The following is a 14790-nucleotide window of genomic DNA, read 5'->3' as shown; positions in this document are numbered from 1 at the left end:
GTCTCAACTTCGATAATCCTCTTTGTAGACATACCCATTAATTTAAAAATGGACTTAAAAAAATTGGGGTCAAATTCCAACTGTCCAATTCGAAGAGTCCATTCTGCGAACACACGTCGTTGTCTTTAGTCGTTTAACCTTTACTAAGTATTTCATATTATTACGAAAGTTCCGAAAGATTTATCCCAAATATAAAAAGTCCCTTGACGAAAAAGAAGAAGCAGTTCGAGAACATTCAAGATGACAACGAAAATTCATGAAATGTCTAGTGAAGTTTGGAACGTCAAAAAATATATATAAACATATGTTATTGACAGTTTGCAATAGTAGTATTTTGAGTTTTGAAGTTTACAGTTGTCGTTGAGTTATTGTAAACATGTATTGTAATATAGTTGGTGTTCAATAAAGCTGATTTCAAAGAAGTGTTGCAGTTTCGCAACTGTGTCTAAACATTTGTAATATATTAACAGACTTTTTGTTAGTTTTGATCCTCCCCGTTTATTTAAACAAGATTTTGTGCGCAGCAAATGACACAGAGGTGTATTTGAGATAAGAGTCGAGTTTTATCTCCCAAACGATACAGATGTGTGTTTGGGTTAAGAGTACCTTATACACTTGCTTCGGTCTTGTGAAAAAGACAGTTGTTCTAGTGCTTCGCTGTTGCATGGTAAAGTACAAAGACACAATATATTATATACACCATAATCTTGTTGCTGCATCATCATTAAGTACCGTACTTGGTAGATACATTTCATATTTGTTTGTTTAGAACTTTATCTCAGTTGTGCCGCGATCGCGATTGAACATTGTCAATTAAGAACAATTTGCATTTTTTTTTGTTTTATTTACGGTTTGTATTTTGTTAACACCGATTGTATTTCATGTGGGTTTTTGTATTAATAATTGTATTAATTATTTGTATGCACCGCATTATTAATTTGTCTTTATAACGTTGACATATGTATCCGTAATTAGGTTGGTTTTTTGTAATATTATTAATTTGTCTTTTATCCTTTTATGTATAGTATGTTTGCGGCTATAATAGGTTTGTCTTTTAGTTGTTAAATACTTTGTCGCTTTGTTTGAGCCATCAGTGTTCTATCCTTAAAATGGTTGTTTTTTTGGTGTGTCTTTTCGTATTGACTAATATTTAAGTTTGTATAAATTCTTGTTTAGTTATAATATTGTATGTTTGTTTATGTATATTTGTTTGATTTTACTTCTTTTCAAAAAGAGTTTTATATAGCCCTTTAGCTTTCATTTTTGTTTTTTTTTTGTTTTAATATACACACCCAATGCGAAAGGGAGAATCCAGCGAGGTCTAGATTGAACATAATATCTTCTCTTCCGTTTCTGATGACCCCAATTGTTATATAGAGGTCATCGTATGTGCAGAATGCATCAAGAAGTGAAACAATATTTATCCTGGCTCGAAAAATGGTCAACTTCGTCGTAAGTTCCCGTCGAGTTAAAAATCACAACCCACTTCAAAAATTACATTTTCTCACCTTTCTATCATCTGTTTTTGATCTTCTTCGAGCAGAAAAATCATATTTGAAAACGATGTCTCAAATTTCAAATATGATTTTTCAAAAATCTATTTTAATTATAAAACGGGAAATTTGCAATAAACAATTTTATACCATTCAATAATCGCATTTTATTTCTACGCAGTTTTTGTTTCTGAACTCGCAAGTGTCTTTTAAAGTTTTTTAAGTGAAAAAATTTTGAAATTGATATATATGTAAATAAAGTTATTTTAGTTATTTATAAACTAAAAAATTGTTTATAACTTTAACCACTGTCCTAGGCTCTTCTAGTTGACCGATTTCAATTTTTCAAAGTGCGTTTAAAAACTTGAGCTTTTCTTTAGATATATGAAGAAAATCGACTATTTAAAGTTTACTTTGGGCCCAACATAATTTTGCAAATTTGCAAATTATTTTGCGGGCCCTGAAAAGCAAATTATTATTATTAAAAACTATTAAACCGATACTAACGCAATTTAGCACACATTTCAGTCGTATTATAATGTATTTATAGGCGGAATATAAAAGCTGTCAGTTATGTTTAGGTGTCGAAAATAATTTAAAAAAAACTCCATTTTTTGCACATTTTTTCCAATTATTGCTATTTTTTAAATAATAAACAACAATTTCCAATTCTAGTTAGTCAAATATTATGTAAAATTAAAAAACGAAACTTTTATCTTGAATAATTTTTTTGTAGGAGCAATATCTCTGGAGTTATAGACGAAAATATGGGTGCTAAAAGCAAAAATTGAATTTGAATTGAATTTAATTGAAATTGAGTCCGAATTGCTGCAGATTTTGGTAAATAAAAAACTAAGCAGAAGGTTTGTGAGTCGCTCATATTGTGATTATTAATACAAGGTACGTGCTGAAGTGATTCCAGTGAAAAAACTAGACTCAAATGGAAAATATCCATAGGAGCTTTTTGGTCTGCTTTTCGACATATCCTGACTGAACTATACAGGGTTGTCCTTAACTAATTGTACAAAAAGAAACCGTAGATTCTGCACTTTAAAATATTACGATTTAAGCCGACTTGCTTTAATAAAATATTGATATTAAGGAAGATACAGGGTGTTAAAGTGGAAATTTAAAATTTTATTTTTCGCTATAACTTTCACGTTTGTAAATATTTATGGATAAAAATTTACAATTGGATACTTTTGAATAGGATAAATTACAATTTTTTACATACTTTTATGTAGCTGACAGAGGGCGCCACATATGTGGCATTCATTTGCGATTAACTTTTTTTCTCTTTAAGTTAGCGCTATTTGTGTTAAAAAATATTAAAGATTCATTATTTTTACAAAGAAACGGTATAACTGTTAATAACTTCAAAATTCAACCGTTTTCGAGATAATCGCATTTTATCAGTCAGCTGCAGTCTTGCGGTAAAACATTAAATACCTGTGGATAAGCATAATTCATAGTTTGTTCTTCTTAAAACAACTCAAAGATGATAATGTAACATCACAAAATCCTTTGTTATAGCTGCTAAATGTCTTATTGGAGAGAAGCTTCTATCTTCTTCTTTAGGTACCGCATGCTTTATAACGGTCTTCACATCGATTTACTACTCTCTATCAATTCGTTTCTAGTCATCATATATTTTTTAACGTTATTTCGTTTCAAACTATAACCAAATTTATTTTTAAACATCTTATTTATTTTATATAATAATTAAATTTACTATCAAATTAATGATTAAATGCGTTAGCAGGTGGCGCTACTATCAATAATTTTTATTAAATTATTTTAATATAATATATTTTGTTTAAAATATAAATAATAAATAAATATTAAAATTATATAATTAAATATTATAAAAAAATAATAAATAAAAAACTATTCATGTTATAAAAAATATAGAAAACACAGTATGAAGCTTCGCGCTAGTCTACAATGCCAGCTACTGTACTTACCACCTATTTTTAAAGCGAGTTTTGATGCCAGTAGACAACCCCAATGCATTACGGGAAATTTTAACAGAGTAGGCTGATGTCACGAATGCTTTGGATAAATAAAAATAAGTCTTGTTTCGATTAATCAATGATTTTTGTAATATCTAGTTTATTTTGGTTTATTAAAGAAAAGCACAAAATGCCGAGGCGTAATAATAATACTATGGATATGAGAAGGAATATTTAAAAATATATCCAAACAAGCTACAACCTAGTCACCAAACCTTTAAACACCTCTTTCGGAATTTAGGTGAAAGTGGTTCATTTCGTTCTAAACGTGAGAACTTGGACCGACCTAAGTACAGAGTTGCAAATGATATCCGAAACAGGTAAAATCTTGACCACTCCTTAGTCGATAGAATATTTTTTACGAATGAAGCTACATTTACACCCTATGGTCTTTTTAATCTAAAGAAAAATCATTTTTGAGATACTGAATATCGTCATGTTAAGAGAGAAAGGCGTTTTCAACATGAGTTTCAAATGAACGTATGGTTTGGAACCATTGGTAATCAGTTTTTACGGACATGCGAATTACCTTGTAATTTAAATGGTGAGATTTATATAAATTTTTTATAAAATGATTTTATTGATTTGTTGGAAGAATTGTCATCAAACTTAAGGCAAAATATGTGGTTTGCAAGATGGTAGACCACCACATTATAAAGAGAGAGTAGTTAGAATATACCTAAATAAAACTTTCCTTAACGTTGAATTGATCGTGGTAGTCATATTCCTTGGTTATGTGGTGGGATATTGATATAATTATTTAATTCATAAAAAATCCCAAAAGTATACTTACTATTATACTTATATTACATATAATAAATACTGCAGCAGTTTCTTTAGAACCAATTATGCTATTTAATATGAGACTATCTTTTATGGAATGTATTGACAAATGAATTAAAGAAAATGGTAGACATATCGCACATTTAGTTTAACAAAAAGTTTAATAATATCTAGTTTAACTATTTTTTTAATTTTGTTTGTAAATAAAATGTTTTAATTATGACTTTAGTTTAATATAAAACGTAAAATATTTGATGTAAAATCCTATTGTTCTGTTATTTTCTCAAATCCTATTATTAATTATCCTACTGATATATTTATTTTATTTAATATTTCTTTAACCATTAACTTTACTTAAAGGTATCCCATAACAAAATTCAGAAGTATTAATGTTTTTGTCTATTTTTCCTTCGTTGCCTGGAGTAATCGCGTTAAATCGGAATTATGCAGCTGATTTGTAAAATGCGGTTATCTCGAAAAATGTTGAGTTTTGAAGTTATTAACAAGTATACTTTTTTGTTAATATGTATATATATATATATATATATATATATATATATATATATATATATATATATATGTATAATGTATCTTTAATATTTTTTATCACAAATACCAATAACTTAGGGAGCAAAAAAGTGCAAATTTATGGCACCTATATGGCGCCATCTATCAGCTACTTCAAAGCATGCATCAAATTATAATTCCTTATATTCAACAGTAACCAGTTGTAAATTTTTATACATAAATGTTCACAAGCATGAAAGTTATAGAGAAAAATAAAAGTTTAAATTTTCGCTTTAACACTCTTAATATCAACATTTTATTAAAGCAATTTGGCTCAAATCGTAATATTTTAAAGTGAATACTGTTTCTTTTTGTACAAATACTTAAGGACCATCCCGTATAGTTTTACTTTTTTTTTAATTTATTTTTCTAATACCTGGAAGTCCTTGAAATTCAGCATCAGCATCGATTATGTACTTCTCGAGTTTCATCCCAGCTAATTATTTCTTCATTACTTCTTTTTAAATTATTTATGGCATTTCACAGTAATATTTTTATGAAGAGTTCTAATTCCTAAACTTATCTTTCTGTTTGTTTCTCTTAGTAAGTAAATTTAAACAAAATTAGAATATTTTCGATACCTCATATATGTACAGTAGTAACGCCAATTCAAAAAATAAAACAGGCAAATTGAACTGTCTACAGTGGGATATACAACGCGTGGAGACTGATGCAGATGTGTGCCACCGAGAGGAAAGCCCATATAATTTGTGCACATAAGTGCATTCCATTCGGGTGTTAGACTACTCGCCGACCCCTTGTCGTCCTTCGTCCCCGTTATCCCGCGCCTAGCAAACTCCCTAAGTGCATTTACGTGTCGAATATATGCGAAAAAATATGGCGTACTCGAACATAATGCGGACATGAGAACGGAATGCCGGGAATCGATCACTACGTGTTTCTATAACAAAAAGTCCTGTCAGGATGAGCTGTTTCTCTTTCGCCTCTTGGTCCTTCGAATATGTATTACGTGTAAAGTTCATTCTTCGTTCGTTTATGGTTATTTACATGATCGGGGAATATAAATTGGTCGATGCTCATCTAGACTTCCAGACACGCTTGGGATATAGCTGTTAATTTATGTGCATACTCTTCGATTTCTATTTACTTAGTTAGCCACCAATTAATCTTGCTGTTTCTGTAGATTTTATCAACTTTTTTGTACCGTTCCTAAGTGCCTTTCTCTATCTAGTACTTAAAATTGACGGCAATACTTATAAATTTATTAATCATAAATTGTTATCCCATTCAGTTAATCCTTAACCTGTAAATTTTGCAACTTATTCCATTTATCCAATGCAAACAAAGTAGCAGATCAAGTACATTGGTTTCATCTTATGATTAGATTACCTCTTCATTTGAGGCCTGATTAGTTCGCAGTGATAAGGTGGTAATAGCTCCATAACCATAACTCCACGCTGTTTAAAATTAATATTTTAACATAATTTCTTAACCCTTTTTTACCAGACCTGATCAGCGACGCAGTGCCACCGTTCCCAGGGTTTTTGAAGTGCCAGCAGTACCAGCGACGTATATATACGGTTGCTCATTAAATGCAAAGAAAAACTCAGAAAATGCTCTTTAATTTTCAAAAAAATATAAAACGAAAGTATTTTTAATAAATAACTATAAACTAAATATGAAATAAATACGAAAGTAGTCATTAGAATTGTTTCTGGGTATGGTAAATGCCAAAGCAAGGATGTGCGCAGAGACCCACGTCACATTCCCGACACATGTACCTTGATTCGCGCCGTTTCTTTGCTTGAGTCTTTGTTGTTGAGTAAACAGTGCATCTACGAACTTTGTTGTTGGGGATAATATCAGGAAAATGTCTACCTACAAGACGGAAAACGTTTCGTACAGGCACTACGGTTGTATGTTTTGGTATAATATAATAATAATTATCTATTATAATAATATAATAGATAATTTCAATATTAGATCCACATACCTGTCTACAAGCTGACGAATAAGATTCAAGTGAAACGGGGCCAATGGTGTTTTCTCTGGGTGTTGTGTAAGGTATATTGCATGTGCAATAGAAGATTTAAAAAAATCAGAATTTTTCAAATTTTCATAAATTTTATATACTTTTGAGAATAACTCCATATATACTCAATATACTTAAAAAAATGATACAGAACAAAATTTGAGGTTTTTTTTTTAACAAAGATTTTCCTTTTTTGTATATTTTTGTAGGATAAAAATAACTGAGATAAAAACGTTTAAAAATTAAATTTTACTGCGAGAATCATGTAACCGGGGCCCTATAACCTTTTATCTTTTTAAAAAATAAGGGATTTAAAAGATTTAATTTATTACGACTTTATAGCCTTTGAAATTACCTTTCAAATGGTTTTTGAATGAATCTGATATCATAAAAATTAACGGAGTTATTGTAAAAAAATCAATAACATTTTTTTAGAAAAATTTGTGGAGTAGAGATTTTGTATATATATATATATATATATATATATATATATATATATATATATATATATATATATATATATATATATATATATATATAGGAAAAAAGATAGGTAATAAGAAGTAGACGTGTCGATAGGTATATGCTCACGAAATATACATGTGTGTGTAGATGTGTGTACAGTAGAACCCCGATTATCCCCGATTCTCCGTGCCGCATATTAAATTGATCATCCGTGCGCGGATTAGCCGTGGCTAACGACCAGAGGTCGGTGGCGCCCATGAACGCTGAATAATGCACCGTGTAAACATTCATCGCTGAATAATGCAGCACCGTGTAAACATTCATTTCGGGGAATCCCAAAGTTTTCTCGTATTTTCATCAACTGCTGACCGTTTCACGAGCTTCTCGGCATCTTCTGGTTGGCTTTACAGAATTAAAAAACGTCATGGAATACGAGAATTAGCTGTTCAAGGGGAGAAATTAAGTGCTGATGATGTAGCTATGGTAGAATTTTACTATGATTTTGAAAATCTCATAACGGAGCACGACCTAAAACCTGAGCAAGTGTATAATGCAGACGAAACTGAGCTTTATTGGAAAGCAATGCCGAGAAGAACCCTTGTTGCAGGCTCAGAAACTAGTGCACCAGGTTAGCTTTAATTATTTTTAAGTATAAAGTATTTTTCAAAATAATTTTTTTTTTAGGTTTCAAATCAAGCAAAGACCGTATAACAGTTTTATGCTGTGCTAATGCCTCAGGAACCCATAAGCTTAGGTTAGCCGTCATTGGAAAATCCAAAAATCCGAGGCCTTTTAAAAATATAAAAACACTGCCCGTTGATTATTATAATCAAAAGGCAGCTTGGATGGATCGTGTAATTTTTAAACAGTGGTTTTTCCAAAAATTTATACCTCAAGTTAGAGCTTATCTACAAGAAAATAATCTTCCACCAAAGGCTGTATTGTTACTGGACAATGCGCCATCGCATCCTGATGTAGAGCAACTAAAGTCAGCAGATGGGAACATATTCGTAGCATATTTTCCTCCGAATGTAACATCTATTGCCCAGCCAATGGACCAAGGTGTTATCGAGGCCATGAAAAGGCTTTACAGGAAAGACCTTATGCTTTAACTGTTGGGAGAATGTGATATTGTGGGATTTTGGAAATGCCTAAATTTAAGAGGCAATTTATGCTGTAGCTCGGGCTTGGAGTGAAGTGAAAACGGATCATATTAAAAAATCATTTTATAAAATAATGACCTTAGAAGATATGGAAGATATGAAGACGGTAATCACGTAAATGAAGGTGAGCTATCGGTCGAAAACATAGCATCTATAGCCTCACAAATCAAAGGTTTGAAAGAAACGAACAATAACGAAATACAGGAATGGATAGAATGTGATCGCAAAGAAACAGGGTATCAGATTATGAATGACGATTATCTTACAGAGTATATATATTTAGAAGATAGAAGAAGCTAGTTAACGGAATTCTGTATATCTACTTAAAAACATAGTAGGACTTTCTAGTATGCTGTGTGTCTATTGAATATTTCAGTATAACTCAACAGATATAACTGCAACGTTCAAGGTTACTTCATCGATAAAGGGAGGAGCCAAACCTCAGTTATATGCAAGCGGTCGAGAGAGAAGATCGATATATTTTATAATAAAGCCGCTGATATAGATGCCATTTTAGAAGCTGGCAGGTACTGCACAATATTATGGTACGGAAGTGCAAAATATGTGAATATGAGTAAACTACAACGCATCGAAGACCTATCAGTTTATCTGGAACAGATGCATAACGAGTCCTTTATTAAGGCTATCACTAAAAATAGTGCAGTAAAGTTTTCATCTCTGGTCCTAAAGGTTGCTGCATTGGATGAACACATCAAAAGAGTTTATTTACAAACCCAGATATGGCTTGAAAACACAGACATTCGTCCAGTTGACTGGGGATTGTGCAAAATTGAAGAGTCTTTGTTTCCAACTAAAAATTCCAATCCACCTGCTCCAGAAAAGTGTTAAACATGATTTTTTGCAACTGCAAAAAAGGGTGCGGCGATTCTTGCGGGTGTCGAAGAGTAGGGTTATTTTGTAATGCAGCCTGCGGATCATGCAGTGGGGACAATTGCCAAAATAGCGCTCTAATTAATGAAAAAGGAGATATTGGTGAAGAGAGCTCTGATGAAGAGTGAAAAATTAACAATTGAAGTAGTATTAAGATTTGATTAATTTATGAAACATTACTTAAATAAAAAATTAATAAACTTTTCATATATTTTAATATTTATTTTAATACGTTTTCCTCTTAACTAACAAATTAAGTCACATAAGCACTGAAAAAATTGTTCAGGAAATGTGGAAAGAATAATATTAATAAAGTTTTTAATATATTTATAAAGTTTATCATAACCAATAAAAAAGAAAAATGATTAAAGCTATTAAAGCTAATAAAAAAAAAATTCCATTATTTTTATGACAAGGGTTAGTTTTTAAGGGTGCAAAATTACGGACTAAATAAATAAATACTTTAATATTCAGTAAATGAGATTTCAATTCAGTAATGTATTATTCAAATAATTAAAGTTTCTTGAAATTAGTTTTTTCAATGATTCTGCTTTAAGGGGGTGGTTTTTAAGGGTTGAAATTTCACAGTAAATCAAAAATTATATCATAAACATTAAAGAAACTATTTGGGTAATATTAATATGCGATTTGATATTTCAGAAATATAAAAAATGATTTTTTCATGATTTTCGATTTAAGAGATAGTTGCTAAAAGGGTTTTTATACAAAATATTTATTTTATTTAATCGAGATTACTTATGCCAGAATGCTTAAATCTCCATTTTTTACCATTTTTAACAAAAGGGGTGGATTTCACCCTTAAAGTGCAAAAAGCGCAAGTTAAGTATATGTCATTTTTGAAGTTGAGGGTAAAATATACTCAATCCCAAATTTTCATGCAAATCGATGGAGGTTCACCGAAATCGGAGGTAATAGTAGATTTTTACCTTCATACACTGTACTATTAAATAATTTGTTTGAGTTAACTAAATATGTCTTTTGTTAGTAGATATTAACCCAATATAGGTTTTTTAATACCCGTCATTTTGACCGCCCAGGTGCGACAAAATATGTCTCCTTTAAAATAAAAATGGACCTGTTTTAGTATTTTCACAAAAATCCAAGGAATAATGCCAGATATCAGTTCGACTCTTTTAAATTTCAACACTGTATATCGTACCCATTATTAGCACAGATCTTACCGATCTTACTTATGTACCGATAAAAGAAAATGGAATTCACTAGAGATGAACTGAACAATAACAGTAATAAATAATGGCAACCTACAAATAGAATCAGAAATATAATCAGCAGCTAAAAAACCAAAAAGAACTTGTCACTATTATTCACTCTAATATATTCTCCTCCGTACACTCAAATTCCAAATCAATTGAGGCATTGAGGTTTCAAGCCACTCAAAGAATCGACACTTTTAAGGTTCTACTAATACCACATAATCCCCGAATAACAGTCAGATTTGCTAATCGTGTTTCGTTGTAAACTGATACGTTTTCGTCGAAACGTGTGGCATCAGGGGACAAACGGTTTGAGGTCCTTTAATCGCCAACAAAATAAACCGTCGGCGTTATATATTATAGTGGATTGAGATGCGGAATACTAAAATTAATGGATACAGTAAATTGTATGCAAATATTAGTAATAAATTTCTTTAAATACAAGAAAATGATAGTTTTTTTTTGTACTGTAGCAAGCAACAGAAAAACAAAACTAACAAAGTATCTAAATCGTTTTATGTAAAAATGTTTATATGCCTACCCAAAAATAAAGATGCGATACTAGAAAACATGTTTCTCCCAAATTAAAACGAGGAAGAGGTGACTACTAGAGGAACAATTCTTGTTTCTACCATTCTATATATTTCTGTCTATTTTATAGATTATTTAATCATTTAATTATCTTTAGAGCTCGGGAAATATGTACTGAAAAAACTCTAAAATATGCATGCAAATATGCACAAAAAACAGTTGAAATATGCACTACAATGTGCATATACATAAATAAAAAACGCAGTAATACTTGTATTGAAGGTATTTAATTTATTTTAAGTCACAAAAAATATTTATTGAAATTTGTATTATCTACATCATATCATTCATCATCATCATCATTCTTTATAATATTATTATTAAAGTTAAAACTATATATTATTAAATATATATGCTGAAAAACTTCCTTCTACTTCACATGAAATAAAGGAGCAAAGTGAAAATATTGTATAATTGAGGGTTCTACATGTAAAATTAAAATGTCTTCACAATTCCCCAATTTTATTTGAATTAGTTTTTGATATCTTACTTGATACTTTAGTCCAATGAAATGTTTCGCTTTTCTAATCTAGTAATTGTATCAGTAATATTGACAAAATTGGTTTGGATATGTGCCAAACTACTTTTTATTGACGGTATTTTAAAACGTCCACACATTTTTTATAGCACGTGAGCTATCTACATCGAAGCTACAAATGACGTCTCTAATTCCCTCAAAATTATGGATTATGAAATTTACTGAATTAAACCATGTTCCCCGTCTAGTTATCACTGGTTCAGGTGGTAAAGGTACATTATGTAAACGATCTTTATATGTCTGTACTCGCAGAGGGGCTTTTAAAAATATTTTTTTATATTTGATACAAGGGTATTGACCATTGGAAACTCTGTCCTTACAGTTTCTGCTACTCTATTTAAAACATGTACTAAACAGGTAACGTATATAAAATTTGGAAAAAATATTTTTAAATACTGTCCAGCTTTGATCATATATAGCGTAGCATCAATTAACGATAACAAAATTTTTTCAGTTGGTATCGGTTGAGGTAAAAAAAATTACTCAGACATTTATTTACAAATCTACAAATAGTGACATTGTTCGTTTTTTGGTACTCCTTAACGGAAACTAAATATCCGGTGCTACACTCACTTCCGTTTAAATTTCCTATAACCAAATTTGCAATATAGGTGCCGTAGTATTGTCAACAGATATCCATATTGGAATATTCCCACTTGCAGTTTTAATCGCTTCAACAGTAAATTGCATGATGGAATCTACATATTTTTTTCGTAGAGTCGTAGCAGAAGGAACTTGTACAACATCATTATTGCAGTACTTGTTGGAATAATGGATTATCCAATTTTGCAATTGGAATATTGCAACCAATCAGCACACTGCAGAGATCCTTATTAAAATTTTGTTGGTAAGAAACTTTCGTTTTATTTGTAGTTATGAGCTGTTTTACCGAACCTTGAGACTTTTGTGCAAGAGATTTATGCGTTACAGTGTCCAAGTGTTGATCAATTTGAAACTTGTTCACATACAATCTGAAAATTGGAAATAAAAAAGTTAACCAATAAACTAAGTACTTCGCCACTTTAAAATTAATATTATATAATGTCCTAATTTAATTGGTTTTCACCTCTATTAAAATTTTATATACAAGATATTAAGACAAAGGACGATTTCCTTAGTAAATTTTAAATGGACAAAAAACATTAATCAAGCATCAATAATTATAATTTTATAAAACTTGTTTTCCAAAGTATCCCCTACATAAACTATTTTTTGAGTTTTGATCGTAGAATTTTTCTTCAAAAATATCAGAGGTTTTAGTAAAATGTCACAATTGTATCGAAAAAAACTAACGTATTACTTTATGACGAAAAAATCAGTGTCAAAACCTTGTTTACACCTTTGCTAAAAATAATTCTAAAATCAATGCATTAAAATAAATAAGTTTTTCATAATGAATGGCAGCCCTACTCTAAAACTTACATTTTAAAGTAAAATTATATTTAGCTTATATCTTTAGAAAAATATTTAAAAATTAAAACAATAATTATAAATAAACATAATACTTACCGGTTTGTTACAAACCGTGCAAAATATATGATTGTCATCAATGATTTTGCACTCTGTTTTACCATTAATCCACTTTTTCAGAAGAATTGATTTACTTGCACTTTGTTTTGCCATTTTCAAACACTTTTGATAAACATTTAAACACAACTTTACTGAACCAAAGAATACACCAAACTGAACTAACTGCAACTACGGACAGAACGACAATTGCATTTTGTCTTTTGCTAATACAAATTCTGGTAATTTGTTATTTGTTAAGCTTTCGGGAAAAACCATATTGATTTATAATTTTATTTAATGCCGGCAACCGGCTTATCGCCTTTTACTGACCATATTGTCATATTATGCTAATATGTACCAATAAACGGTATTTCCGAGGGATATTTTTACCTCCCTCGCTAAAATTACATTACTTGCATATTCGTCTATATCGTGGTATACCTGAAAATATGCACTTTTAATAAATGCATATGCACTTAGTATGCATTTTGCGTATTTCCCGAGCTACATAGATATCAACAGTGATGACTATTGATATCGAGGTAATTGTTTTAAAATAAACAAATAAAACTACAACAACAATTATAATTTTGTAAAAGTATTTATCTCATATTATGGTAAAAAATATGGATACGTAAAAAACAAAATGTATAATTCCGGTTATTTCTTTGGTATAATCTCCCAATTACCCATGACTATTATTGAAGTTTTGCTAATCTAATGTTATGTAAAATCGAAAGAAGTCTTGATTTGAACCTAGCCGATTTTCGATGAACAGCATACTGATAAATTGAAAGATATCATACTTGGTGAATCCACAGCTCCATTTATATTTCAAGACACCTGAGCTATAAGATGAAACGCGCCTATAATGCAAACAGCATGATGTCGTTTTATTAATTTATGAAGTGTCTCGATTTCAATTGTAGTCATCGAAAATGACCCTCAATTTTTATTCGACACGCCAAACCTGCCCCAATTTTTAAACAAATAAAACAAACATGGCGCATTTGCAATTCAAAACAATCGCTATAAATTTCTGGTTATAGCTAAACGAAGTAGGCGTCCTCATATAAAATAACAAACGTTTGTTAAAATTTACCGATATTTTGTTTTTGTTTTCGGTTAGGGTAACCTGCGTGGGCATCGCTTGATTTGTATGCTTGTCGAAGCTGGCAAATAGTCATTTGCATTTTCACCGTTTTTTTTTTGTGGTTTGGATATTGTTTCTTATAATACGCAAATGAATTAACTCCATTCAAAGGTGTTTTTAAAAGCTTCGTTAATCTAAATACACATTTTATGATATATTAATCCTTCAGACAATTCGGGATAATTCAGGTATATGTCCCTAAAACGGAACAAAAATGTTCTATAACGAAATGGATTCGGTAAAAAGGATGCTGTAACACCTTGAAATGCGGAGACTTCAACGCCAAGATAGAAATAAGAGTAAACTCGTACAAAACCACGACAGAGAAGACAGAAACGATAAAAAGCTAAACAGATGTTAAAGGGTACCCCCGTTAAAATATGCAAAATGCGCTCAC

The sequence above is a fragment of the Diabrotica undecimpunctata genome, chromosome 7, assembly GCF_040954645.1.
Source record: "Diabrotica undecimpunctata isolate CICGRU chromosome 7, icDiaUnde3, whole genome shotgun sequence".
Lineage (NCBI taxonomy): Eukaryota > Metazoa > Arthropoda > Insecta > Coleoptera > Chrysomelidae > Diabrotica > Diabrotica undecimpunctata.
Note: the sequence above shows the minus strand (reverse complement) of the source record.